General features: G+C 48.9%; 1 protein-coding gene across 36 annotated transcripts in view; it reads left to right on the top strand.

Annotated features, from left to right (window-relative positions):
• Positions 1–2,074: 2,074 nt before the first annotated feature.
• The window catches only part of SORBS1 (sorbin and SH3 domain containing 1), a 226,497-nt gene continuing 202,188 nt past the window's right edge, over positions 2,075–26,383 (top strand). For 5 of the 36 annotated variants that reach the window (XM_059398177.1, XM_059398176.1, XM_059398180.1 and 2 more), the window contains exon 1: positions 2,079–2,222. The gene's annotated coding sequence lies outside the window, so the exon portion shown is untranslated. Of the gene's footprint in view, positions 2,223–26,383 lie in introns of all 36 variants that reach the window. The other 31 variants (XM_059398188.1, XM_059398186.1, XM_059398187.1 and 28 more) reach the window with 17 other exon arrangements.

The raw sequence follows: 26,383 nt of genomic DNA, 5'->3' as shown, positions 1-26,383 counted from the left end.
CCTAACAAATGAGCCACCCAGGTGCCCCTCAATCTACTTTTCTATTCAATAATGTATTATGTACATCTTCGTGTGTCAGTATCACTGTACTTTTTCATTTTTTGTGGCTGTATGGTATTCTGTCATATGGTTTTAGTAGAAAGGTTTCTTATCCAATTAAAATTGAACATTGAATTGCTCTATTTTTTTTTTTTTTTTAATTCTGAATGGTATTGCTCTAAGTCTGCGAGGGAGGCAACTTCTCTGGTTTCTCTCCCTGTTATTTTCCTCCTCTGTGGACAACGTCAGGATAAGTATAGGACTCCCTCCTGGGGTGATTGTGTGGTGTGAGTTAACGCTTGTTAAGCCCTCAATGCAGGTACAGAACAGTGCCTAGCAGACTAGCTGTGCTTGAGTGAAAGTCATTTTATTACTTTCCAGGCCCAGAAGGAACTGTCTTGCCTAGATCAGAGAGTAAGCTAATAGCAGAGCCTGGGGAGCCTGATTCCTAATCTAGTCTTCTTTGCAAAGCCGAAGGATAAGGTGAAAGTGGAAGGAGACATGGGCTGGGAGCTCCCCAGGGTGAGTGGTTTCCTGGTGGCATCTTGTCTCCATCTTGTTGTGCAATGAGTTCCCAGGCGGCCATGAGTGTTCTAAATTTTTTTCTTTACATGGAAGAGGACAGCCGATACTCAGCAAAAACTCGTCACTGTTCCTTCCTTGACATCTAAGAACCTTAGCAGATGTGTTTCCCATCAGCCTGTGCAGTCATTAAGGCCTGTCTTTACCTCCCCACACACAGCTTGTTAACTGGGAACGTGCTCTGGCTGAAGATTCTTGTCAATGGTAGCTCACAAAAGTCAGTTTTGTTCAGCCCAGGGGATGACTGCTCTACCTTCAGGGATGTTGGGAGCTAGGTGTTCCTGCTTACTGGCCCTGAGACCTTGGGTAAGCAGCTTCTCCTCTCTGATTCCTCTCCTGTAACACTGAGGGGGTACTGGAGGAGGTCAGTGGCAGTTAGCTCTGAACTCAAAAAATTACCCTTCTCTTCACTTGTATATTGCCCTATTTTATTCTCTTTACTCTGTTTCACTTTGCAGATGATTTTTTCACTTGCCTGTCTCCCTCACTAAAATGGAAGCCTAATGAAGGGAAGCGTCCCTGTTTTTCGTTGTAACCCCAGGGACAAGCATTTGCCTCCCTGAATGTGTGTTGCATGCATGAATGAAATCTCAGAGCCCGAGTTCAAATCCTGGTTGCATTGTTTTCTGTGTGACCTTGAGCAAGCCACTTAAACCTCGACAGTTTTCCCACTTGAAAAATAGGGATTAGTAACAGTGCCTTCTTTATAAGGCTCTGAGGATAAAATGAGAAAATATCCAGGAAGCATTAAGCACATTGGTTGGTACAGAGTACAATTATGATAGTAGCAAACATTTATGTAGCAAAAAGGCCAGGCACTGATCTAAATGCTTTACATAGGTTAACTATGTTAATCTTCACTACATCCTACTATTTTTTAAAAAAGATTTTATTTATTTGAGAGAGAGAGAGTGAGAGAACACAAGCACAGGGAGAGGGAGAGGGAGAAGCAGACTCCCCAGGGAGGTGGAGCGGAACTGGATCGCAGAACTCTGGGATCATGACCTGAGCCGAAGGCAGCCGCTTAACCGCCTAAACCACCCAGATGCCCACTACAACCTACTATTGTACCATTTTACAGATGAGCAAACTGGGCACAGGGGTAAGTAATATATGCACTCCAGACACGTTAGCTGTTATTTTTGTGCCCTAGGTTCCTTCCCAGCTCCCCACGGGGGAGCCTTCTCAAGGACCAGAGGGCGCGCGGGGCCAGCCTAGGGCCCAGCCAGTGGCCTGCCAGGACAGAAAGGGTTACTGAAACCGCGCGCGCCTCGTCGCGGATCGTCCGCGGGCCCGCGCTCTCCGCTCACAATGCCGCGGGGCGGGGCGGCAGGGCGGTTCTTCGCCTCCCATTGGCGCACACGCCCCTTCCTGTCACGGCCAGACCGAGCACCGCCCCCTGGCACCGCCCACCGCCCGGGCGCTGCCGGAGTGGACGGTTCCAGACGCATGCTAATGAGGGGGCGGCCGCCGCAGCCCATTGGCCGGCAGCGGAGTGTCGGTGAAGTCAGCGCCGAGTCCCAGAAAAACAGAGCGGGGCCAACTGCAGCGTGTAGTGCGAGTGGGGCAGGACGCGCGCCGCCCGCCCGGAGACCCGCAAGGTAAGCCCGCGCCAGCCTCCCCCTCGCTCGCCCGCGCTCTCCAGACCCGCGGCCGCGGCGCCGGGGGCGTGTGGCGGCCCGGCCCCCGCGGGCGGCGCCTTTGTTCCGCGCTCGGAGGAGGCGCGTTTAAAGGGCCAGCTGTTGGAGGGACTTGGGGGACGCCCTCCCCCAGAGCATCCCCGTGGTCACGGAGAAAGCCGTGGTCCCCCTCGGCCGGACCTTCCTTCCTGCTGGGTGGATCCCCGGTCTCTCCAGGAAAGTTCCCCAGGGTGCGGGGGGGTCCCCGGGATTCAGGTTTTATTTTATTTTTTGTGGGTGGGGGTACGTGCGATCATGGCCACTGCTAGGAGAGAATGTCCGCCTGCTTCAGGCTGGCTGCAATATGGATGGGTGGAGGAGACATCAAAGCCCGGGTGGGTTGGTGCTGTAAAGTGAAACTACCGCGGAGGGGCTCCTCTGCAGCAGCCAGAGAAGAAGGAGGGAGCGAGCGGCAGGATGGAGGCATCGCAGGTGTGTTCATTCATCAGCATCCCCCGGGAGGAGAGGGCGGCGGGAGGGGCGCTAGGACGATCGGTCTGGCCTAGGACCCGCCTGAATGAGCGGGTACGTGTGTGGGTCCGGGAACACCGTGCGAGCCCATCCGCCCATGCTGCTTCATCCCCCCGGAGTGACTGGCATCATCTTGCTGGGCAGCTCATCACCGACTTGGACGGAAAGCAACTCCTTTCTCCGAATTCCCCGGGCATCCCTAGCTCCCACCTGGTTGCTTTCCAATGTGGCTTCCTTAATAAGCGGTAGCGCCGTTCAAGGTAGAGGGGGAGAGAGGCCTGAAATCATTATGTACCTTTCATGGGGGGATGTGCTGTCGAATTCTGCATCCCCCCTGCATCCGCTGTCGTAAGATGGCTTTGAAATTCACCAGTGCATGCTTTCTTCGGGCAGGCAGAATTTATTACGCTGCTACATTGCTACATAAAAGCAGAAGGGATCCCACTGAGCCTGGCTCCTTTTATCCAGACCCTGTGTTTTCCCAGCATGTTCTGGCTGAACCTTTGGATTTTTATTTTAAACTGAGCGCTGGGATGCTCCTGTTGTCACAGGGCCGACCTGCTGAAATTGCCAGAATTGATTTCACTGTCAATGGGAGGGAGGTTCATTTAGAGACATCATGGAACCTATCTGGCAGTCAGGCCTCTGACATCACCCCCCCCCCCCCACACACACGCCCCTTTTCCTTTCATAAGTGAAGGCCAGGGATGGCTTGTCTGTCTCCACTCTTCTTGGTTTTTGAGCTCCTCTATTTAGATTCAGTTTTAGTTTTTGATGGAAGGGAAGCTTGGTGGTGGTTGAAGAGAAGGGGGTGGATTGAAAGTGGGGTGGGGAGCAGATGGGGGCAGCACCCTCAATGACAGGAAGCACATGCTGGACATTTGGAGACTTCAGATCTACAGCCGTTAGAGACGCAGGTGAGATAGATGGCTGTCTACCCACTGGGCGGGTGTGTGTGTGTGTGTGTGTTGGCTTGAGGGAGGGGTGGAGGAAGAGGATGCTGCCAGCAATTTTTCTGCCCCACCCTCTTGATGCTGCCTTAAATAGCTCCTTGCCAGCCAAGCTCTGCTGTCTCAGGCTCTTGGCCTGAGGGGATGGCAGAGAAGGGTGGGTCTATTGGCACCTTTGCCCTGCGCACTTTACAGCGGACGGTTAGCAAAGGGGTAGCTCTCCTGGGGTTGCGGAGAGCTCCTTTCTCAGCTGGAGGGCCCTGAGTTTAGCTGTTTTTGGTGACTTCCCTGCAGGGAATTAGCAACTGAAAAGAAATGCTTTCTAGCCTGCGGGGCCAAGAGGTGGGAAGGGTATTGTCATCTTCCCTTCGAGCTCATCCCCTGTTGGCCCGATCCTCCTCTTACCTGCTCTCTTTCCTGCTAGTTGGACAGTTTCTGTGAACTTTTCTGAAGGGATTGGGAATAATGGGGGGTGAGATTGGAGTCCTGGGAGGGGACGAGCAGATGCTTCTTACTCGCAGAACAAAGAACTGTTCAGCGTTTTCCCTATTTTCCCTTCCCTAAAAGAGAGTTCCATATAGATAGCAGACTCTGGGGTTTTCTTCATCGAGTATGAATGGGCAGGGTTCAGGAAAGAAGGCTTTTGATCAGGCAGCATTGGTAATCATCTGGTCATTCAAATTTAGGTCTGGACCCTTCCCTGGACGTGAAAATAGATTTACTGTAGAGGGCACTCAGTGGTCATTTAGGATTTAATCCATCTCTGTAAAAGGAGATGGATGGTCCCAAAAAAACTTTGGTGAAGGAGCTTGGGACCAGAGGCGGGACAGCTGGCTTTGATCCTGGCCACCGACCTGCTTTGGGCTTTGGGTTTGTGGCTTCCACGCTCTGGGCCTGTGTCCTTGTTGGAATAAAGAGCGGAAGGCTTTGGAGCAGACTATTTTCCCGGGTTCCTGACAGCATCACTGTTCTTAGATTCACAAGTCCAGTTTGTGAGGGCATTTTAGCATTTCTTTTTGTTTGCTAAACGATGTTAAAGTCATATTCTTGCTCAATGGCATGAAAGAAGTATTCCAGGACTCAGGCCTCTGATGGCTTCAGATTCAACCTTTCCTCGATTAGTGTGATTGATGAGGAATTACTGTATGTAATAGTTCAGAGCTAGAATGGCCTGGAATGAGGGGCACAGACTCTCTGGAGGTTGAGTGGGTGACTTGAATTGGCAGAAAGCTCAGGAAAAGGAGTTTTTAGAATTCATTCCTCCTTCCTGTGTATGTTTAACTCTCTGCTTTGTTTGCAGTTATACAGGTGAATATTCAGGTGTTTAGAGCAGGAGCGTTGGAAGAAAACTGACTGCCAGGTTTCGCCCCCCTCACCGAAGAATTTGAGGGATTGGGAAGGTTTGGTGATTTGTCCAAAGTCACACAGGTAGCAAGATGCAAAGCTGGGACAGGAACCCAGGTTTGGTGATTCGAGGTCCCATGTTCTATATGTAGCTCTTACTCCCTCCTTCTCTGAGATTCTAAAATGGGATGGAGAAAGTGAGGAGGAAACACGTTGAAGAAGAGAGAGGTTGGAGGCAGGTCAGGTGGGGAAGGGGAAAACACTGGCCTCCAAGCTTGGAGGAGGGAGGGAGCTACCAGCTGGGAGAGAGCAGATTTCTGCAGCCCTGGAGTGAGGGAAACAAGAAGAGGCTTGGTTTAGACAGGGGTGGGAGTGGGTGGACCTGCCTGGGCTTGGGGTGGCCGTGGAGTATCCTTGGGATCTCTCCTGTTGACCCTCAGCCTGCAGAGTGTGGTAGAGGCTGCTTTGCTGTAGGGTCAGCTGAGGCCTTTGGAGCCACTGGGCCACATGGAACTTGAACATGTGGGAAGTCAGGTGTGCTGGCTGTGAGGCCAGAGAATGCTGAGGTGGGACCCAGTTCTGCTGAAGTCCCAGGTTTTTTTTTACAATTCAAAACGAAAGAAAGTTCTCCAAAGAATCTCTTTTCAACTCAAGCAGCGTTGTCTCCTCAAACTTTCACCGGGGTTTTGTATGTTTTATGAGATGGTGTTTCACATATTCCCTTTTCAGAGGGCACTCCTGGAGCTGGCTGATTGACTGAACTGCAGCCCATGTGCAGGGAGCTTCTGGCCTGGGACCTGAGCTAAGCCTCCGAATGTTTCAATGAGCAATTAAAGAGCTGTGAATAGTGGTTAACCGGATCAGTAGTCGTTCAAAGGCAAGGATGAAAGGTGATAATACTTTGAAGTCTATAGCCCAAGCCAACAGCTGGCCTGTGTGGTGTAGTGTACTTTGGCTCCCTGGTCAGGCCTCGGAAGTGTCTCTAGATTCCTTGAGTTGTTCCCTCTTTTTGTGCAGGGATAGGCCCGCGTGTCTGTGTGTCTCACTGTCCTCTCTTGCTTTCCCACGTTTCCCTCTATACATTTTTTTCTCTCTCCTCCTGCTGAATCTTTCTCTTTCTTCTTCCCCTCTTCCCCATTCTTTCTTGACTGTCAATAATACAGCTTTGTAGTATATTTTAATACATTTACTGCTATTAAAATTTAATCTTCTCTGTTCTTAATTTACAGTCAGTTGAGTTCACTCTCTTTCCATGTGTGGGTATGTGTTTTATACACAAACAAACAAACCAAACCCAATTAAATTGCTTTTTACTTCTTTCTGTGTGGCCTTCCATTGATTTCCACCTCCCCTCCCGTTCCCCCCCTTTTCTTCTGTGGTCAATAGTGGCTCTTTATAGAAAAAAAATTTCCGGGCTCACTGTCATGTGGATAGTATTGTTTTTATAACAAAAACAGTTACAACAATAGAAAAAGTTTCCACCCCTGTATTGTGGACACAAGGGACACCCTCTCCCAAGAGATGTGCCCTATTTCTTGACTTCCTTCCATGGAAAGAGTGCAGTGTGTTCTCTGACAGAGGCCTATACTGTAAAGGCTGTGGGTGTTGATGTTGAAGCTGGGGCTCTTGTCTGTGATTCTCTTAATGCTTAGAGTCGGGGATGTAGGGGGACTTATGGCCAAGAGTATAAGAATTCAGTGTGATGGTTTTTCTTTGTTTCCCTAAGCTGGGTTAACCCAACAGTCAGTGGCAAGACCCAGGCCCCTTTGGAAAAGAATGAGATGTTGCTCAGCTTTCTGATTCATGTCGATTAGGACCCAAAGGAAGCTAGGCACAAATAGGGTAGGCACCCACTGACAGGTTGCAGGTATGAAGTTCCTGGTGCTTTGATGGATGCTTGGTGTAGTGCTTTAAAATTTTCTTCTGACTCAGACCAATTACAAAGAAGATTGAGTCTTGGTTCTCAGTGGTCAGCAGATAGTTTAGTGTCTAAAGCTGGCCTTGCAAGCAAGCAGTTGCCTTGAAATCTCTAGTTAATATGTTAAAAATTTCACATAACTTTTGTACTCTACTCTATGTGCTGGTTTTAGTATAAAGGTATTTAAAATGCTTTACTGTGGGACGCCTGGGTGGCTCAGTTGGTTAAGCAGCTGCCTTCGGCTCAGGTCATGATCCCAGCGTCCTGGGATCGAGTCCCACATCGGGCTCCTTGCTCCGCAGGGAGCCTGCTTCTCCCTCTGACTCTGCCTTCCACTCTGTCTGCCTGTGCTCGCTCTCACTCTCTCTCTCTTACAAATAAATAAATAAAATCTTTAAAAAAAAAAAATAAATAAAATAAAATAAAATGCTTTACTGTTGGGGTGCCTGGGTGGCTCAGTCAGTTAGGCATCCGACTTCAGCTCACGTTGTGATCTTGGGGTTCTGGGATTGAGCCCCACGTCCAGCTACCCACTTGGTGGGGAGACTGCTTCTCCTCTCCTCTACCCCTTCCTCTGCTCCTTGTTCTCTCTCTCTTTCTTTTTATTTCTCTCTCAAATGAATAAATAAAGTCTTTAAAAAAATATATGCTCTGCTATTGAGTACAACTGATGGTCCAGGAAAATACTGTGTGTATACGGTCCTTCACTTACCCATGTCCACTTGAATCATGCACAGCAGGTCCTGTGCCCAGCTGGAGAAGCCAGCAGTGCGGCAGCACCAAGCCTGGTTGTGTGGAGAGCTGCCCCATGCCCCCGGCCCTTCCTGCTGGCTCTGCCAGACCCACTGGATGTCCCAGTCACAAACACTTCTACATGTCCCCAGAAACCAGGTTTTCCCTCCCTCCAGAGCTTGTCCCTCAAGGAGGGCCTTTTCTCTTCGGCCTGGCTAACTCCTCCTCCTCCTTTTAGGCTCTCCTCACATCTGAAAGGTGCTTTTCTTCCTGTGTTCAGCAGTAGCTGATTCCCCGTCTGTCTTTTCTACCAGATTGTGAGATCTGGCAAGACTGAATCTATGTTTCATCCCTTTTTAAATGCAATTTTAATTTACATCAAAGTCCTATTTTATTTATGTATATATGTGTATATGTGTGTGTATGTAATATACACACATGCTTTTTAAAAGTGTGTTTGTGGGTGTGTATACTTTTTAAAGTCAAGTAGCACTGCAAGGCTTATAAAGAAACGCTGTGTCACCCCTTCTCATTCCAGCAATTACTCCCCGGAGTCCGTCACTGAATGTGATTTTCTATTGCTGCAGTAACAAATTACCACCAACATAGTGGCTTGAAGCAACATAAATTCATTTTATGGTTATGTAGGTTAGAAGTCTGAAAAGGTTCTCACTGGGCTAAAATAAAGGTGGTAGCAGGGCTGTATTCCCTTTTGGGAAGAATCTGTGTCCTTAGTTGCAGTCTTCTCGCTTCTGAAGGCTGCCTGCCTTCCCTGGCCCCTGGCCCCCTTCCTGCGCTGGAGCCGGCTGGCTGAGGCCCCTCCCACTGCATCCCTCTAACTTCTCACAGAGTCCCATCTTCCTCTGACTCCCTACACTGGGGGTACTTTGGGCTCGCCTGCGTCATCTAGCAATCTTATTTTAAGTGCCCTTGATCAGCAACCTTTATTCTGTTTGCAACCGTAATTCCCCTATGCCAGATAACATGTTTATAGGCTCGGGGATTAGGATATGGACACCATCTTTGAGGGGCCATTATTCTGCCTACTACAGTCACTTCCAACTCTATTAGCTATTTTTCCTGATAGTACTGTTATATTTGTGAGTTGCCTGCTAACAGTTCTGTTTCCTGATTATTCAGTTTGGATATTATTCCTTGATGTTCTACCATGGATTAGAGAAGCCCTTAGTCCCTCTCCTCTCCACATACCTCTCTTCACACTGTCTTCCCCATATGGTTATATCACAGTTTTGGGTTATATTAATATTCAATGCTTACATTATCTTGGCTGTGTAAATAGTGTTCATGGCTGAACTTTATACTTGTGCTATATTTCCTCTCTTGTACATCATTTTTTTTTAGTTGATCATTGCCTTCTTTTTTCCATTTTGTTTTCTATGTACTTATTACTAACTCTCCAAGTCTCTGAAAGAATTTTATAACACATGTTCCTCTTTATTTTATTACCATTTTTCCCTTGGAGACCTCCCTCCCAGAGGCCTCCAACCCTTTCCGCTTTCCTGGGTTGATTGACCTATAGGCCTGTGACTTGACTCATCCTGGGAATTCCTTTACCTTGTCCTGAGCTGGATCCTTTGTTTCCTCTTTCTTGGTTTATTTTCCTAGGAGGTTCTAAGAGAGGGTCTGTGGAGGTTCATTTCAAACTTGCACATCTGAAATCTCCTTATTCAACATTTATACTTAATTGGTGGGTTTTTTTTTTCTTCAGGATTTTATTTATTTATTTGACAGAGAGAGATAGAGAGCACAAGTAGGCAGAGCAGCAGGCAGAGGGAGAGGGAGAAGCAGGCTCTCCGTGGAGCAGGGAGCTTGATGGTGGGATTCGATCCCAAGACCCTGGGATCATGACCTGAGGCGAAGGCAACCGCTTAACCAACTGAGCCACCCTGGTGCCCCTGATTAGTGGTTTAATTTGTCTAGAATTTTAGGTTGAAAGCCATGGTCCCTTGGAATTTCGAAAGCATTGCTCCACTGTCTTCTAGGTTCCAATAATAATGGCAAAAATTCAGATGCCATTTGGATTCTTGATCACCTATGGGTAACCTGCTTTTTTCTCACTGCAAGTTTTAGGATCATCTCTCTTTCTCTGTAGTGGAAATTTTCTTGCTTTTAAAATTATTGTGCGAGGTCTTTTAGTGTACTGTTTTGATCTGAAGACTCAAGTTCTTCAGTTTTGGGAAATTTTCTTATATTTTTCCTTGGTAAGTTCCTTTTTTTCTTTTGTCTTTGGAACTCCTCTATTAGTTGGATGTTGGACTTCCTGGGTTGAGTTTATAATTTTTATTTTTATTTTATGTTTTATTATTATTATTATTATTTTTTAAAGATTTTATTTATTTATCAGAAGGGGGGGAGAGAGCGAGCACAGGCAGACAGAATGGCAGGCAGAGATAGAGGGAGAAGCAGGCACCCTGCTGAGCAAGGAGCCCGATGTGGGACTCGATACCAGGACGCTGGGATCATGACCTGAGCCAAAGGCAGCTGCTTAACCAACTGAGCCACCCAGGCATCCCAAACATTTTATTATTTTTTTAAAGTAGTCTCTGCGCCCAGTGTGGGGCTTGAACTTAAAACCTTGAGATCAAGAGTCACATCCTGTACCAACTGAGCCAACCAGACACCCCGAGTTTATAATTTTAAAATTTTTTCTTTCTTGTTTTTCATTTTATTTTTGTTTTATTTGTGAGAGACCTCTTCAGGTTTATTCTTAACCCTTTTGAATTTTCAAATTTACGTTTTCATGGTTTTGCATGAAACATGCTTGCATACTTACTTTCTGGAATACCTCATTCTCTGATGCTCACATTTTTTTTTTTAAATAGTATTTTGTTCTTGTTTCATGGGTGCAATAAATTCACTTAGGTTATGTTTTTGTTTCTGTTTTTGGTGTTTTTCTGCTCTTTTCTGCTTTGTCTTTGTTTCCTCCAAGCCCCCTTTCCTGCTTGTTTCAGTTACTGGATTTCCCATTGGAACTGTTCTTCCACTGATCCTTGACTGTCCATTTATATTTTAAGATTGCTGATTGGGCATTTGTGTGACAAGGAAGGGGCCTCAACGTCATCGTGGGCTCCAGAAGAGAGCCTGCTTTCGATGTCTGTGCCTATAGATCTTTTCTCAGGGGGATGTTGGGTTTTCCTGGAGAGAAATGTTGCCTGGGGTGAAATAGCCTGGATGTCTTGCATTGTGGGAACCCTGATGGGAAAGGAGGCTGCATACCCAGTTTGGTGTGCAGATTTTCCCTTACTCTGTTCTTTTTTGAAGGTTGCCCCCTTCTTTCCTTTCTTCTCTCAGCTGTGTACCTCCCTCAGCTGTGTCTGCATCCCGAGTCTCTGGCGTAGTTTGCCTAAACAGTCAGTGTCTGCCTTCTTCTGCCTGAGAGACCAGACCGAGTAGATGGGAGGAGAGAAATCCTGGGCTGGAAGTGCTCCTTTAACAAACTTTTAGCACACTCTCTTTTTTAGCCCCTTTCCCCTCCCCTTTTAATCCTTGGTGCCTCCAATTCCAGAGGATTCTTCTGTTTCTGTGGCGGAAGTCCCCACTTGCTTAGTGTTTCCCTTCCCTGCTTGCAGGCAGAAACCCGAGCCCGCTACTGCATGGCGGTCAGCTCTCTGTCTTCCAGAATTCTGTTGCTATATCTTGTCTGTCATCGTCTTCTTTCCATCAAAAATCAGAATTTTCTACTGTCCTTTTAGTGGGGTTCTAGGAGAGAGTAGGGAAGAATATGGGTGTTTCACCCTCCAGTTTAACCAGAAGTTTCATCTCTTTGTCCAAGCCCTTAAACTGGTACCTGCTAAAGGTAGCGTATATTCTCAAGAAATGATTGAATGCACTTTTTTTTTTTTTTTAAAGATTTTATTTATTTGACAGAGATCACAAGTAGGCAGAGAGGCAGGCAGAGAGAGAGAGGAAGGGAAGCAGGCTCCCCGCTGAGCAGAGAGCCCAATGCGGGGCTTGATCCCAGGACCCTGAGATCATGACCTGAGCCGAAGGCAGAGGCTTTAACTCACTGAGCCACCCAGGCGCCCCTGAATGCACGTTTCTAAGGTGGTGTGCATACAGTTAGTCATGAGATTTCAAGAGTGTCCAAAGCATGCTGTCTTACAAAAATAAATCCTTTGTTTATTCTGAGATAGACCTAGTAACAGGCAGCAGATCTGGCTTTCTCCCAGTGCCAGGTAGCTGAAGAAGCACAGTGAGCGGGCATTGTGGGCTGGTGGGCTGGAGAGTGACAAGGTTCAGGTGTTATGTCCAGTCCCATCACTAACGACCTGGGGCACCTTGAAAAGTCACTTAGCTTGTCCGGGTCTTGGTTTCCCCCAAATTAAAATGAGCTGTTCATCAAGATTTGATGGAGTTCATGGCCGTAAATTCCTGCTGTGTCAAGGCACAGTGCTAGCATCCTTCCGGTTATCTCTTCCAAGGCAGCCCAGTCAATATTTTGTAGATATGTCTGTGAGGACCTTGGTCACACTGAGTGACTGTGGCATGTATGTCTTACTCCTGATTGAAGTTTCATGCTTGAAACAGTCGGTGCACTGCAGGTTTGACCTACCTCTCGACGGCGGGCTCCTCGTGGGGGCTGCATCACAGTCATCTTTGTGTCTGACGTAGCCCTGGGTGCGTGGCCCTTGGTGCATGGTAGGCTTTTCCACTTAGAGTACATCAAGGAAATAGGAAAACAGGAGCTTATCTGCCAGAATGCCCAGACCCTGCTCAGAGAACAAGGCCTTATTCCTTGTAAGTCTAGCTGCACACTTCTTGGCACAGTTATGGAGCTTGGGGCCCAAATCTCAAATGCACTGATGGGAAAGTCAGCAGCGATAGCTGTTCTGTACCGTAGCCCTGACACTGGGGGACCGTTTCCCCCAAACACCGTCATGTATTTGTTTAATGGGCCTCACACTGTTACAAGGTAAGATCAGATTCATCTTAACTAAGAAAGTGAATTATAGCTATAATCCTGAGTTTATAGTGTTTACAGATGTTTAAGTGCTTTTTCATAATTTAGTTTGGTTTTCCTAAACCTATGAGTTAATGTGCCAGGACTAGTAAGTAGGAATTTCAGGGAGATAAATTTGGCTTCACAGAGGCACTTTTTATCCTGAGAGCTAGTCCCTGCTGTATTGCATTTGGGAGGCCCTGAGCTCCTTGCCAAGCCAAGGTTAGATGTCCATTAGCCAGAAAGCCTGGAAATCAATGCTGGGGTGGGAGAGGAGGCCTTATTAGAGCACCTGAAAAGTCCTTTGCTTTTGATTTGTTCAACAAATAATTACCGCACATCAGGGTCTGGGCTGGGCTCTGGGAATGTAGCGGTGACCAAAGAGAAGTGGCCTCTGCCCTGTTAGAATTCGAGACTAGAGCTGAGCTTTCCAGTGGACACCAGCCATATTCATTTTAAGTTAATTAAAATAAAATACAGTTTGCCATTTAGTCCCTTGTTCCCACCAGTGCTCCTAGACACAAGTTCCTGTCATCTCAGGAAGTTCTCTCGGGCAGCCTGCACAGGGCTACAGAGAGAGCTCAGCTTCTGTTTCTAGAGCAGGCATCTGTGATCAGCCTTGTTTCACAGCAGAGGCAGCCGATGCAGAGAGAAGCCATTTGTTCTAGGCCATGTCACTGGATGGGCCCGAGCTGGGAACAGATCTCTTCTCCTGGAGCTTGGCTCTTCTTGCTTGGAAGTGAGGGGCAAGCAGATGACGAACGAAGAGCGTGGTCTCTGTGCTGGTGCTGCCCAAGCCTGCTGCCTCCTGGAGCGAGTGGCTCCTCTCTGCCTCAGGCTTTCCCCTGTCCAATGGAGAAAATAAAGGTGCCTCCCTCCCAGGGTTATGGCTGACTCAATGATGCAAGTCTAGCCGCTACCTGATGCATGGTAGTGGTGGCTGCTATGTTGAGGAGAAGGAGACAAGTTATTGGTGGAGTCAAGGAGGCATTTTCAAACAGACCGCAGAGCAGAGAAAGAATGCTGGCAGGCGAGGCTGTGTTTGCAGAGCCGACTGACCGCCTGGAGAAAGACCCAGAACTGAATGTGTCTAAGCTGGGGGCTGCTTTGGGCGTGAGACCTGATGTAAAAATGCCAGCCGTGAAGCTCGTCACTGACACTTGAACAAGGAACCCTTTTGGTGTCCCTTTCCTTCTGGTCTGCTTCTACCCATGGCCCTTTGTCTTGTCCCCAGACACTTCTCTCCCCATACTGTATTTCTGCCTTGGTGAGGGGTGGTTCTCAGACATTGGCCGTCAGCCCCATGGAGCAGAGGGATGTGCCAGAGGTGTGTGGAGGAGAGATCCTGGGTGATCTGGCAGCTGGAGCCCAAGCTTCTCTTTGGGATTTTCGTCGCTTGGTGATTTACTCAGTCTTGCAAGCAGGTCCACCTGGTGTGGCCTGGTGTGCTCAGGGTGCCCTGTGTTGGGGAAAAAGGGAGCTCTGATGTTCCAGGGCTGGGAGGGCGCCCCATTTGCTGGGCGAATCCCTGCTTGCACGCGGAACTTCAGTCAGAGAAGTGCTTTCATAGCCACAGGCTCATCTCGTCCCTCGAACAGGCGTCGGCGAACGTGTAGAACAGGTGTCCATGAACATGTAGAACAGGTGTCCATGAACAAGAGCATGGGGCTCTTGGCTTCCCTGTAGGCGTCCAGCAGTTTATTTCAGGTTTTGAGGCGGGAAGGTTTGGGTAGGACAGGGTGTGTGGGGCCGGGGGTGGTGATGGCACCTGGGACACCCCTGACCTATCCGGCATCTCGCCTCAACCAGGTGAGGCATGCAGGGCAGGGGGCAGAACACGGCCAGGGACAGACCGTCAGACAGACAGACAGCCTCGGCCAGGTGAGGCACGCAGAGCAGGAGGCAGAACATGGCCAGGGATGGACGGTCAGACAGACAGACAGACAGTCAGGTGTCTGGTGATTGTGGACTCAGGACTGACCTGGGGGGAGACTGCTCCTGGCTACCTGGCTTCTCACGGGGCCACGCACGTGCTGCCTGGGGACCTGTGGTCAGGATTGTTGAGTACTTGTGACCTCTACCTCGCTTTGCCAAGCTTGTTCTTCATGGATGACGTTCTAGCCCGGGGCAGCTGTGACAGGAATGGGTGCTTAGAAGATCCCGGAACTACCCACGTGTCAATGCGCAAACTCATTATTCATTTATAGAATGCCTGGTGCATCGATTATGAGCATCAACCCATAGGCCGGCCTTTGAATTTGGTTTCCCAGTACAAAAGGTCACCGGGACATAACTGTTGAAATCCAAACAGTTTCTCTTGTTGCCGGAATTTGTGGGGGACCTGGCAGCGGTGCGTTTTCCTAGTGTGAGCGGTTTCCTAGGGTGACCCGTAAGGAGCTTGCTCACGTGCAGATCGCTCGTCTCCAGGTAGAGTTTGTCTGGCATCTGTTGGGGCAGCACCAGGGTTGAGTGACTGTTTTTCTGTAAGCCCAGAATGATGGTCAGGGGGCGTAGCTGTTGATGCTGCGTCGAGGGGGGACAACGGAAACATTTTCATGTTGTGTTGCTGTGTGGGCGTCTGTCCCCCGCTGCTGCAACACACACACCGCTGACTCTTGTATATGCCTCTCCTCCTAGACCACATGCGCAGCAGGCCGGCGAGAGGAGAGGATCCCTCGGCCCGTGGGGCGAGGTGAGAAGGGCCGGAGCTGCCGTTAGGAGATCTGTCACTGCCCCAGTGGCCTGGGCCGTGGGCTTGAGAGCAGGCCAGGGATCTGGATGGAAAAGCCAAGGCAACAGGAGGAACTGGGCTGCTTTAAGCAGGACAAAATGAATAGAGTCTCCAGAGAAAGAAAAACCCCAACAGGGATGGAAGATAGAGTAGCTAGAGAAAGCTGGACTCCGGAGGCCCGAGGGCCTTAAGCAGGGGCGGGTGCCGGCTGCTGACAGATGGGTTGCCAGGCCCGTGAGCCTGGCCCAAGACAGTCGCAGGCCTTGGAGGACGGTTTTTGTGCTTGCTTTGTGGGGCCTTTCTTTGGGCATGGTGCGTTAGCGAACCAGGCCTGGCAGGTGTGAGGGGGCGAGGCCCCCCAGGAGCTGGGAAATGTTAGTCATGCCTGAGCGCGGAGAGAAGCAAGGCTGCTCTTCAGAACAGCTGCTGCGGGAGGAGGCCCCCAGCCTGCCAGCCTACGGTACCGTCCACGGTCTCCGTCTGATCTTGAATGATGAAGGTCATGGACTGTTTCACTCACCTGAAGTGGGCTGTTTTCACTCACCTGAAGCATCGTGGTGAATAATTTTCTTTCCTGGGGTCACAGGGGCTCCAGTAGAGAAGGGGTTTTTGTGGCCGCAGTTCTGGATTCCCAGGTTGCTCTCGCGAGGATCGTCCCCCTGGGCAAACAGGGAATCCAGAGGTCACCCTCCATGGCAGGGCGCACACCTCCTTGGGCTGCCTTGCTGGGTATTTGCACCGGGGGTTCCTTTCCATTGTAGCAGGGAAGAAACCATGCTGTTAGAAGATGTAAAATATTTAATACTCTCTTTAAAAAATTAAACTGCCTAGGAGCCTTGGGTTGGTGGTGCCCATAGCAACAGGCATGGTTTCCAGGAGTGTCTTCCTAGGAGTGTCTTCCTAAGCTTTTGAACTTCTCAGGAGGGGTGCAGGACTCCACTCCCGGCTGGGAGACCTGGAGGAAACCCACCTGCCTGCTTGGCCCAGAGACCGGACGGTATTGGGACTGAGTGACCCCTTCAGAGGTTGGAAGCTGGGTCTGTTTTGATAAATAGGGGAGAGTAAAGGGGAGGGGAACTCACTATTCTTTTGGGGCTTGTTCATTCATTTTGTTTTATTGGCCTGTTAGTCCCTGGCACTTACGCTTCTCCGTTCCAGCCTCTGGATTTTGCCTGTTTAGTTTCCTTAGCTGGGAGTGTTCTTTCTTCCCTTTACCTAGCCAACTCTGCTCGTCCTTCACATGGCACCTGCAGCAGCGTGTTCCTGGGGAAGCCTTCTCTGATCCCCTGGAGCGGTTTAAAACATCTTGTTTGAGACTCTCATGATTCAGTGGTTCTGGACAGAACATTCATCACAGCATCTGTCTCAGCTGCTTTGTTACATTTGTTGGGGAAATCATTGTTTGTCTGCCCACCCCAGCCATCTGTAGCTGGATCCATGATGGCCGTGGCCAGAGCTGGTTCTTAGCCATATTCTGTCCCCAGGGCCCAGCGTGTGCCTGGCTCACAGAAGGGGCTCACTAGCCATGAGCAAATTAATTCATTTACTAAATTTTGGGTTCTGTCGCAAATTCTGGGAATATAAAGAGAACAAAACACCCCAGCTGTCCTCACGCTGTTCCTAATCTAGAGCAGTGGGTGAGCTCTCAAGAGATCGATTGAGTGGCAGGAAGAAAACATCAGTGAAAGTTCTATTTATTCTTTAACTCAAACATAAGAAAAATGTAACTTTCCTATTTATAGTAGTACAGATTTTATAATTAACTTATAAGTAAATATGCCCAAAGCTATTTTACTAGCAGGAAGGTGTGATCAGAAAGTTGGGTGACCTGGTCTGAAGGGAGAAGTAGGCACATGAAAAGGTTTTTGTGCCCAGGTGTTATAAACACTAAGGTAGGGCAAGTACCAGCTGGAGTGGGGGCTGCCATGGGGCTAGAAAAGGACCAGAGGAGGGTATTCTTGATAAAAGTTGGGGGCACCAGCATGAACAAAGGTAGCGTGGCATGAGAAGGCTTAGTGGATTGGGAGAGGTCAATACTTTTTTTTTTTTAAGATTTTATTTATTTATTTGACAGACAGAGATCACAAGTAGGCAGAGAGGCAGGCCAAGAGAGAGGAGGAAGCAGGCTCCCTGCTGAGCAGAGAGCCCGATGCGGGGCTCGATCCCAGGACCCTGAGACCATGACCTGAGCCAAAGGCAGAGGCTTTAACCCACTGAGCCACCCAGGCGCCCCGGGAGGTCAATACTTTAATAAGGCCGGGAGTATAAGGATGGGGAAGGGCCTGCTAGATGCCCCTACTGGACTGGGGGAGGATGGAGAATTGGGAATACCAAGATGGCTGAAATAGGGCCCCTGCCTGCAGGGTGAACATAGTCTGATTGGGGAGAGAATGGTGCATGCGTGCCCTAAGGGGAGAAGAGTGCAGTGAGTGCCTGGATTCAGAACAAAGTGGGTATTTGGGTTAGAGGGGGATCAGGCTGGTCATGTTTTCAGAATATACCATGCCCAATCTCACAGCTCCCTCTTCATTGCAGGAGGGGAAGAGGGAGGGCTGGTTACTGACTTCAAACTTCTTTGGAAACCCATCTCAGGGTTAGGCTCTCCCAGAAGTTCTCCTTCATCAATCCTACCCAGTAAGACTTTTTAACCTTAATGTGATTTAGACACCTCCATGGATTATATTTTCTGGGTTACAAAATGGTTTATGAAGAGAAAAGTGGCATCCGGCCTGTAGAAATATGCATATTTGATGTGTTTACTTACCTGTGTAATCATACACACTCCTTTCTTTCTTTCTTTTTTTCCCTTAAGTCCCAAGGCTTGAAGTAATTATGTAATTAGAATCCACATAGAATGTGGTTAGATAAGGTGTAATTAAAGAGGAAAGCCTAATTTTGGAAGAATGATAAGAGGTCATTTGATTCAGTCTGGGCCCAAATCCAATCTTGGAAGAACAGTAAGAGGTCACTTGGATGTACGGGGAGCTTGGGGCCACCCAGGAGCCCAGGCTGGCCTGAGAACTGGGCAGATTCTGTTTCTTTCAGTTCACTGTGAAGCCTATTCATTGAACATCTTCTTGGTAAAGGGTATTGTAGGAGGCTCAGCTGTGGGTGAGGAGGAGAAGGTCTGCGTCTAGGGAGGACATGGTGGTGGTGGGGAGATTGACTGGAGAACAACCGGGAGGTCCTAAGGTGGAGAGATGAAGACTCCTTTGTGGGGGGGTGTGGGAGTTGGGGAACAGGGAGGAGGTTCACAGAGCATGTGGCATTTAAGATTGCTTGAAGGGTAAGAAGGGTTTCAAGAGCAAGGGCAGGGACTCTCTGGCCTATATTTGTGGAATGAATGCCAGGCTGAGGTTGGAGGTGGGAAGAACATGGTCAAGTTGGTGGTTGGCCATTTGCAGTTTGGTGATGAGGTAATGTTCATACAGCTCAGGCAATAGAGGGACAACATGTGGCCAGGAGAACACCAGGCTTAGGCCCTTCACTGCTAGTGGTGACTACGTGCAGAGGAGTTGAAGACTACTGTGGGCTGTGGAGGTCAGGGGAGGTCCTCATGGGGGGACCAACAGGATAGGAGGAAAGGGAGGACGGGAGACCTGCCAAGGAGGGGAGTGATGTGGCCAGAGGTCTGAGAGGGAGCCAGGAGGTCATCCAGGAGAGAGAGGAGGGGGCACATAGGGGAGCAGGGCAAACCCAGGTGGGCTGGAGTAGGTAAGTGAGCTTTCTGGGTGTGTTGGGCAGGAGAGCTTTGATCCCGTGGGACAGACGAGCCATGGCAGGTTGTTGGACAGCAGAGTGGCATGGCAAAGGTATGTTGAGGGAAGAAGAATCTGGCCCTGTTGTGTAGAATGGGCTTCTGGAGAGTTCAGCCTCCAGAACTCCTTGGACTCCATGGGCTCCTTGTCATGAGGTGATTGGAACGAGGCAATGGGTTTGGGAGGGTGGGACTGGTGGTCTGCAGGCCGGTGTCACAGAGGTCTACTGGTCTTGGTGACAAAAGGACGAGAGAAACAGGGCAGGGGAAGAAGCCGCGGTGATTGCAAGCTGCGGAGCCTGGGAGAAGCCAATGGTACCAGAGACAGGAAGGGGGTGCAGCTGGTGAGAAAGAGGGAGTGGGGAGAGGCATGGCGAGTCTAGAGCCCCGAGACCCACGTTCTAACTCAGCCTTGGAACTGGCTGAGACCTTGGGCCTATTCCTTCCTCTCCTGCGGTCCAGTTTTTGGTTAGGAGGTGGTTTTATTGTAGGATTCAAGCCAACCAGAGACCATGGAGTCCTTACAGCCCTAGGGTTTGGGCAAAAGGAAGGGTATGGGCTGGAGACTTGTGAGCCCTCCCATGGAGGGGAAAGAAACCACGTGGTCTTCTTCTTTGTCTTCCTGGAGTGAGTGGGCAATGAACTGTGGGAGGGACTCTGGGGGACCGAGTTGCAGGGGAGGGGATGCTATCCCAGCTCATCCTGCCCATCTCAGGGTGGTTATGGGATTCTGACCTAATGCGTGTGCAAATTCAAAGTCTACACAGATGTTGTGGTCAGTGCTCCATTCCGGGGTGGAGCAGAGGAGGGGTTAATCTTCCGGAATTCACAGGAAGGAAATTCTCAGGGCAGGGAACTTCTTCCCCTCCTCCCTTTCCCTCCCCAAGCCAATCTTTGGGAAACTTCTGGCCTTGGACCTTTTGAAACGGAGTCCATGCAGAGAAGGCTTCCTGGCAGAGGAGGGCTTGGACAAGCCCTGGGAAAGGAGAGAAGGAAGGATTTTCCAGAGGAGGAGGATGACACAGAGTTATATTACCCAATATAAACTAGAGTCCAGAAAGAAGGGATGTGTGTTCTGAATACCTAGGGTGTGCTTTCTTGATGTTTGTCTAATAATCTGTACATCATTTCTGCCTTTATTATTATCCCATTTTACAGATATGGCGACATTATTAATTTGCACGAGGTCTCAATGGTCTGGCAGGATTTCATTTTATTCAGATCTGACTCCCATGGCAACAAATACCCTCTTCTATATTCTGTAAATACTATATTGTGCTGGCTTTTGGGGAACGTAGGGAAAAAGAGGTGCATTTGTCTTTGTGACCCTTGTTCCCAGGTAAGCACTTACTTAAAATGGGGATCCAGCTGCTGTCCACACGCGGCATTCTGACGCAGTGTGGTGTCTTGGAGAGTAGTAATGCGGGGGGCACTCATTCACAGATTAGGAAACCGAGGCCCAGCAAGGAGAAGGGATATTGCCAGGGTCTGGGCAGAGTGGGGATGAGAACTAGAAGAGTCTGGAGGCTTGGAGACTTGTGGCTCTTTTAAGGCCTCCCTGTGGAAAAGTTTGTTTTTCGACAACAATGGAAACCTTTGTCTGGAGAGTTGGTCTGGGCAGGGTTGGATCTGAAAGGTTCTGTGAGTGTGTGTGTGTGTGTTTTCTTTCCTTCACTTTAACCTCAGATGCCTTTGAACCAGCAGGAAGGATTCCTTAAGACCAAAGGTTAAGACCAAAGGCATTTAACAGGTGGAAGGAGCATAGGAAGAAGGGGGAAGATCAGAAGCCACAGAAATAGAAGACTAAATGCTAGCCTTGACTAAAAGGAATTTTCCAGGCCCATAAATAATCCCAAATGTTTATTGAATGTTAAATTCACTCACAGTGCCAGGCAATCATTACGTGTCATTTTATGTAACTGCCAGGGTTTCCCTATCAGGTGGGTGCTATTTCATTGCTCCCATTTTAAAGATGAAGGAACTGAGGCTCAGCAAGGCTAAGTGACCTACCCAGAGTCTCGGAGTTGATAAGACAGAGAGAGGCAGGATTCTAACCCAGGTCCACCCAATCCAAAGCACTATCTTCAAGGCCCAAGCTATTTTGTAGGACTAGGAGTTCCGGGTGCCTGAGTCTTTGGAGCTATATGGAGTCGCTTATTTAGGGAGCTCACCCCTTGGCAGTGGTGCTTAGCTGAGGGTAGTTTTATCCCTACAGGACATTTGACAATGTCTGGAGGAGACATTTTCTTTTTTTTCTTTTTTTTTTTTTTTGTCCAGATTTTTTTTAAGATTTTATTCATTTATTTGACAGAGAGAAATCACAAGTAGATGGAGAGGCAGGCAGAGAGAGAGAGAGAGGGAAGCAGGCTCCCTGCTGAGCAGAGAGCCCGATGCGGGACTCGATCCCAGGACTCTGAGATCATGACCTGAGCCGAAGGCAGCGGCTTAACCCACTGAGCCACCCAGGCGCCCCTGGAGGAGACATTTTCAATTGTGGTGACCTGTGGGGGTGCTGTGGCCTCTGGTGGGTGGAGGCCTAAAAGTGTGCGCCTAAAAGTCTGTGGTGCACAGGGCTGCCCACCACAGAGGAGTATTGTGTGCCCCGTGTTGGTTTGCTGAGATCGAGGAACCTTGCCCTTTGGGGGCCTGGCTCTGTTCTCACCTCAGAGCACAAGACTAGTGGAAGGCCGTTTGGAGAGCCCGCCTGAAGAACTCAGGGTGTTCCCTTACCTGCAGGGACTTATGTTGTTGTTTTACCTCAGTGGATGTTTGCAGATTGTGCCCCCCCCCAACCCCGATTGAACCCTGAGAGGCTGGCATGGTGGTCGTGGTGGGTAGAGGCCAGGAAGGAAAATTCCAGCAAGGCCTGACAGGTCAGGGTGGCCCAGGGCCTCAGGTGAGAGGCAGGTGGGGCCCAGTCCAGCTGCTAAGAATGGGTTCAGCTGTTTCTCTGTGGGACTGGAATCACTCAGGTCCAGGGAGTCGTGTAATTCTGATGCCTTTATTAAATTACTGTGACTACCCACCAAGGGAAGGGTCTGAGAAAGGGGCATATGTGTTGTGCTTATAACTTGGATAGTGCTCTGCTGCCTGCCAGACTTCTTTGTTACTGGTTACTCTTTAACTCTGGTCAGCCCCTGCCACATAGGGCAGAACAACAAACAAATTTGGGGAAGCCCCAGGACCCTTGGCCTTTATGTGAGCTTCTCTGAGCAGCTTCCGCTGAGCATTGCTGGTGCCCGATAGGTCTAAGAGAACAGCCGCCTATCCTGAGAGGGCACCGCTTGGGCAGTCCCGAGGCAAGCCGCCCTGCTTCACCCCCAGCTGCTCTGACTTCAGGCCCCTCTTCCAGGTCAGCCATGGAAAAGGTGAGTCTGTGGCCTGGTCTCAGATGGTCACATCACCAGGTAAAATTTTTGCCTGACCCTGTTTTCAAGTGAGCCCGCCCTGGCCAGCTTTCTACTACAGTGCCTTTCCCCCTGCCGGCCTTGCTGACAGGAATGATTCCCCGACTACTTTCCATCCCCGGGGCCCCACTCCAAAGCTCTCTGGCCACTCCAGCCAGCAGGGTCACCTCTGTCGTCCAGATGCCCTCTGCTCCAGTGAGTCCTTTAGTCTTTATCCAGTCAGTAAATTCTAGGCTCCCTGTGTCACCTTTTAGTCGCTAACCAGCTGTGTGATCTCAATGAGTCACTTAACCTCTAAAGAAGCAGCATAGGATTGAACCAAGTCAGATGACTTCAGCTCACTTCCAGCATTAGTGTTGAGAGTCACAGCCCTAGGACCTGGGGTGTTTCTCTAAGGTCTTTGGCAAGTTGGGTTCCCCTTTGATCCCGTTACAGATTCATGGAGGACTCAGAACTGGTTGTTAAGGAACCATCTTTGGACCAACTAAGCAAGCTTTTTAAATTCTTTACTCAGCAAATGTTTGTTGAGTGCCAGCTATAATCAAGAGGGTGTGGTAGGTTCAGTAGGGCTGTAAGACGGGGTGTCTTGGGCTTTGTCCTCAAGGAGCTCATAGCCTTGTAGGGGCCAAGTATGTCCACACCATAACAGAATAGATTCTCCAGCATATCACCTTGTGTCCATCCTTAGTATCAGTTATCACAATTGAGATAATGACCCCCTGCCTATGAATTTAAAGTTCCGTAAGAGGTGGAATTTTTTTCAGTCTTATTCACTATGCACCTAACACAGAGTGAGCAGTCAGATTTTTGTTGAATGAGTGCAGTAAAAAATGATACCAGTTGTCTTGGGTTTTGAAGGAAGGGTAGGAGTTAGACCTGCCTAGATGGGGGAGGGGGACATTATGGACTGACAGGGGATGAGGGTGGGGTAGAGACAGGAGGAGGAAATGTGTGAGCAAATGCACAGATGTAGGAAGGCCCAAGGCATGCTGGTTAACTTGCAAGTCCATTGTGACTGGACCCTGTGATAAGTTCAGTATCAGAGCGCCCCCTGGTTGGCTCTTGGCTCAGTGGATTAAGCCTCTGCCTTTGACTCGGGTCATGATCTCAGGGTCCTGGGATCAAGCCCCACATCGGGCTCTCTGCTCGGCGGGGAGCCTGCTTCTCCCTCTCTCTCTCTGCCTGCCTCTCTGCCTACTTGGGATTTCTCTCTGTCAAATAAATAAATAAAATCTTAAAAAAAAAAAAAAAAGATCAGTATGAGACAGACTGGAAAGGTAAAGTGGGGCCAGATGTGGAGAGTCCTGAATTCAAGCTGTGTTCAAGGGATTGGATTTATCCTACGGTAAGATGACCTCACATTCCAGTTTCCCAGTGAGCCTTTGGCTGTTGTCCCCTTGTGATTATTATTAGTGCCCTGCCCCCTGTGGCCCCCCTCCCCCCCAGCTCACAGGTGTTCCTGTTTGGGTGATAAATTGTATGGCCCTGTAATCCTAAAGACTATGGGGTGCCCTGAAAGGATTCACGGTTGGACATGGTCCCGCTGGCAAGGAGAAGGTCAGTGCCTGGTGGCTCCTGGAGACAGGAGACAAGACCTTCTCTGGTCTAGGTAGAGAAGGTCTGATCCCAAGAAGAAGTAGCGGCATCTGAAAGGAGAGAGTCAAAAAAGAGACTGAGGCCAAAGTGACACCACACATAGTCTCTAAGATGGCCCCAAAGTGGCTCTTCCCATGACAGATTTGTTCTAAAGTTCAGACCCACCGGGTACACGTTTCTCTAACTTGAAGTTATGACTGATAAGAAAAGCATCTACATTGTGTCTGTTTCCTGAACAATTAAAAGTCAAAGAAGCTTCTCCCCAGCCTCCAAAACGTTCTGGTGAAACACACTGGTATTCACTCTCCTAAACCCCAGCATTGTTCCTTGGAATTTAAAATAGGTTATGAATGTGCTTGATGTCAGGAAAGATAAATCTGTGAGGAGGACTGTAGTCAATACATTTCCTTTTTAAGTAGAAACAATATAAAGAGCTTCATTCAGTCCTGAATCAATCTCACTTTGTTGCCATGATTGTGTAAAACCTGACCTGCTTTATGTCCGTCTCACACTGTTTATATTCCCCGCTGTTCCCCATCTTAGCTGGCCCTGCACGGAGTCAAAGCCTTTTTAGGCCATGTACCATGTACCGCTCCCTTCTCCCAGGGCTGGTTTATTGCCCGCTGCAAAAAGACTATGCTCTGAGCAGTCAGTTCATTCTTGTATCTGGGGTGCTCTTCTGGGCAGCTCTTCCATGGGGCCCCTAAATGAAGCCCAAATTCCTTGGCTTTTGAAATTCCTGTTAAAAAGAGGACCACATTTTAAGATTTTATTTTTAAGTTATCCCTGCGCCCAATGTGGCTCTTGAACTTACAATCCTGAGAGCGAGTTACACGCTCCGCCGACTGAGTCAGCCAGGCGCTCCACAATATAATAGCATTAAAAATAGTTGATACATACACATGGTTCAGACATCAAGATACTAAATGTATGCATTGAGAATTTTCTTTTTTTTTTAAAAGACATTATTTATTTATTAGAGTGTGCACGAGGGAGGGGCGTGGGGGGGCAGAGGGAGAGGGAGAAGCAGACTCCCCACTGAACAGGGAGCCTGATGTGGGGCTCCATCCCAGGACCCCAGGATCATGACCTGAGCTGAAGGCAAATGCTTAATTGACTGAGCCACCCACGCTTAACTGACTGAACCTACCTGCATCGAGAATTTTCATTCTTACCCCTGTGAGGTATATATCACTCCCTCCTCCAACCTGGCCCCTATTAGGTGGGCTAAATGTAATGTTCCAGTTTACCTATGACAATCCTTGTTTGTGTTTTTCATCCCAGTGAATGTCCAGTAACACCTGCTTTCAACCTCAAAAATGTCCTAGTTTAGGTACTAAATGATATATACCTCTATAGACAGGTAATCATTTTTATTAGTTTCTTAGATTTCCTTCCAGAATTTCTATATTCAGATACATATGTAAGGTGGGGGGTAGTGACATACATTGCCTTTGTTACTGAGTATACCTTGGAAAACTATCTATCTGTAGAACTAGGGTTTTTCGTTCTGCTGAAGTATCTTTGTGTTTGTAGAGACTAGTAGGCAGTTAACTTTCCCTTGGTTTATCAGTTTAATTACTGTGTAGGAGTTGCTTCTGTTTACCTAGAGAGAAACAAAAGACTGTGGGAAATGAAGCCAGCTTCCTTCCCGTAGGAAAGCCAGTTCAGTAGTAAACTCATCCAGGAAGCTTTAAGGCACCAGCTTTCTGCCTAAGATGGTACTGGGCACTTTGGATGAAGTGGGTCCTGCCTTTATCGCCGCTTGTCTAAGTGCTTCAAAATCTGGTTCAGATGCCTCAGCCCTGCAGGAAGCCTTCCCTGATTCCCTGGCTAGAATTCTTTGGCATTCCCATCCATGCACTCATCCTTCCCTCCACTCATCCATCCATCCACTCATCCATCCACTTATCCATTCATCTACCCTTCCTTCCTTTCTTCCTTCCTTCCACTCATCCGTCCATCTACTCATCCATTCATCCGTCCATGCATCCACCCACTCATCCATCCATTCATCCATCCACTCATCCATCCATCTACTGATTCATCATCCACTCATCCATCCACTTATCCATTCATCTACTCTTCCTTCCTTCCTTCCTTCCACTCATCCGTCCATCTACTCATCCATTCATCTGTCCATGCATGCACCCACTCATCCATTCATCCATCCACTCATCCATCCATCTACTGATTCATCATCCACTCATCCATCCA

The sequence above is a fragment of the Mustela nigripes genome, chromosome 4, assembly GCF_022355385.1.
Source record: "Mustela nigripes isolate SB6536 chromosome 4, MUSNIG.SB6536, whole genome shotgun sequence".
NCBI lineage: Eukaryota > Metazoa > Chordata > Mammalia > Carnivora > Mustelidae > Mustela > Mustela nigripes.
The sequence above is the reverse complement of the archived record's forward strand: the minus strand, read 5'-3'. Positions and strand labels throughout refer to the sequence as shown.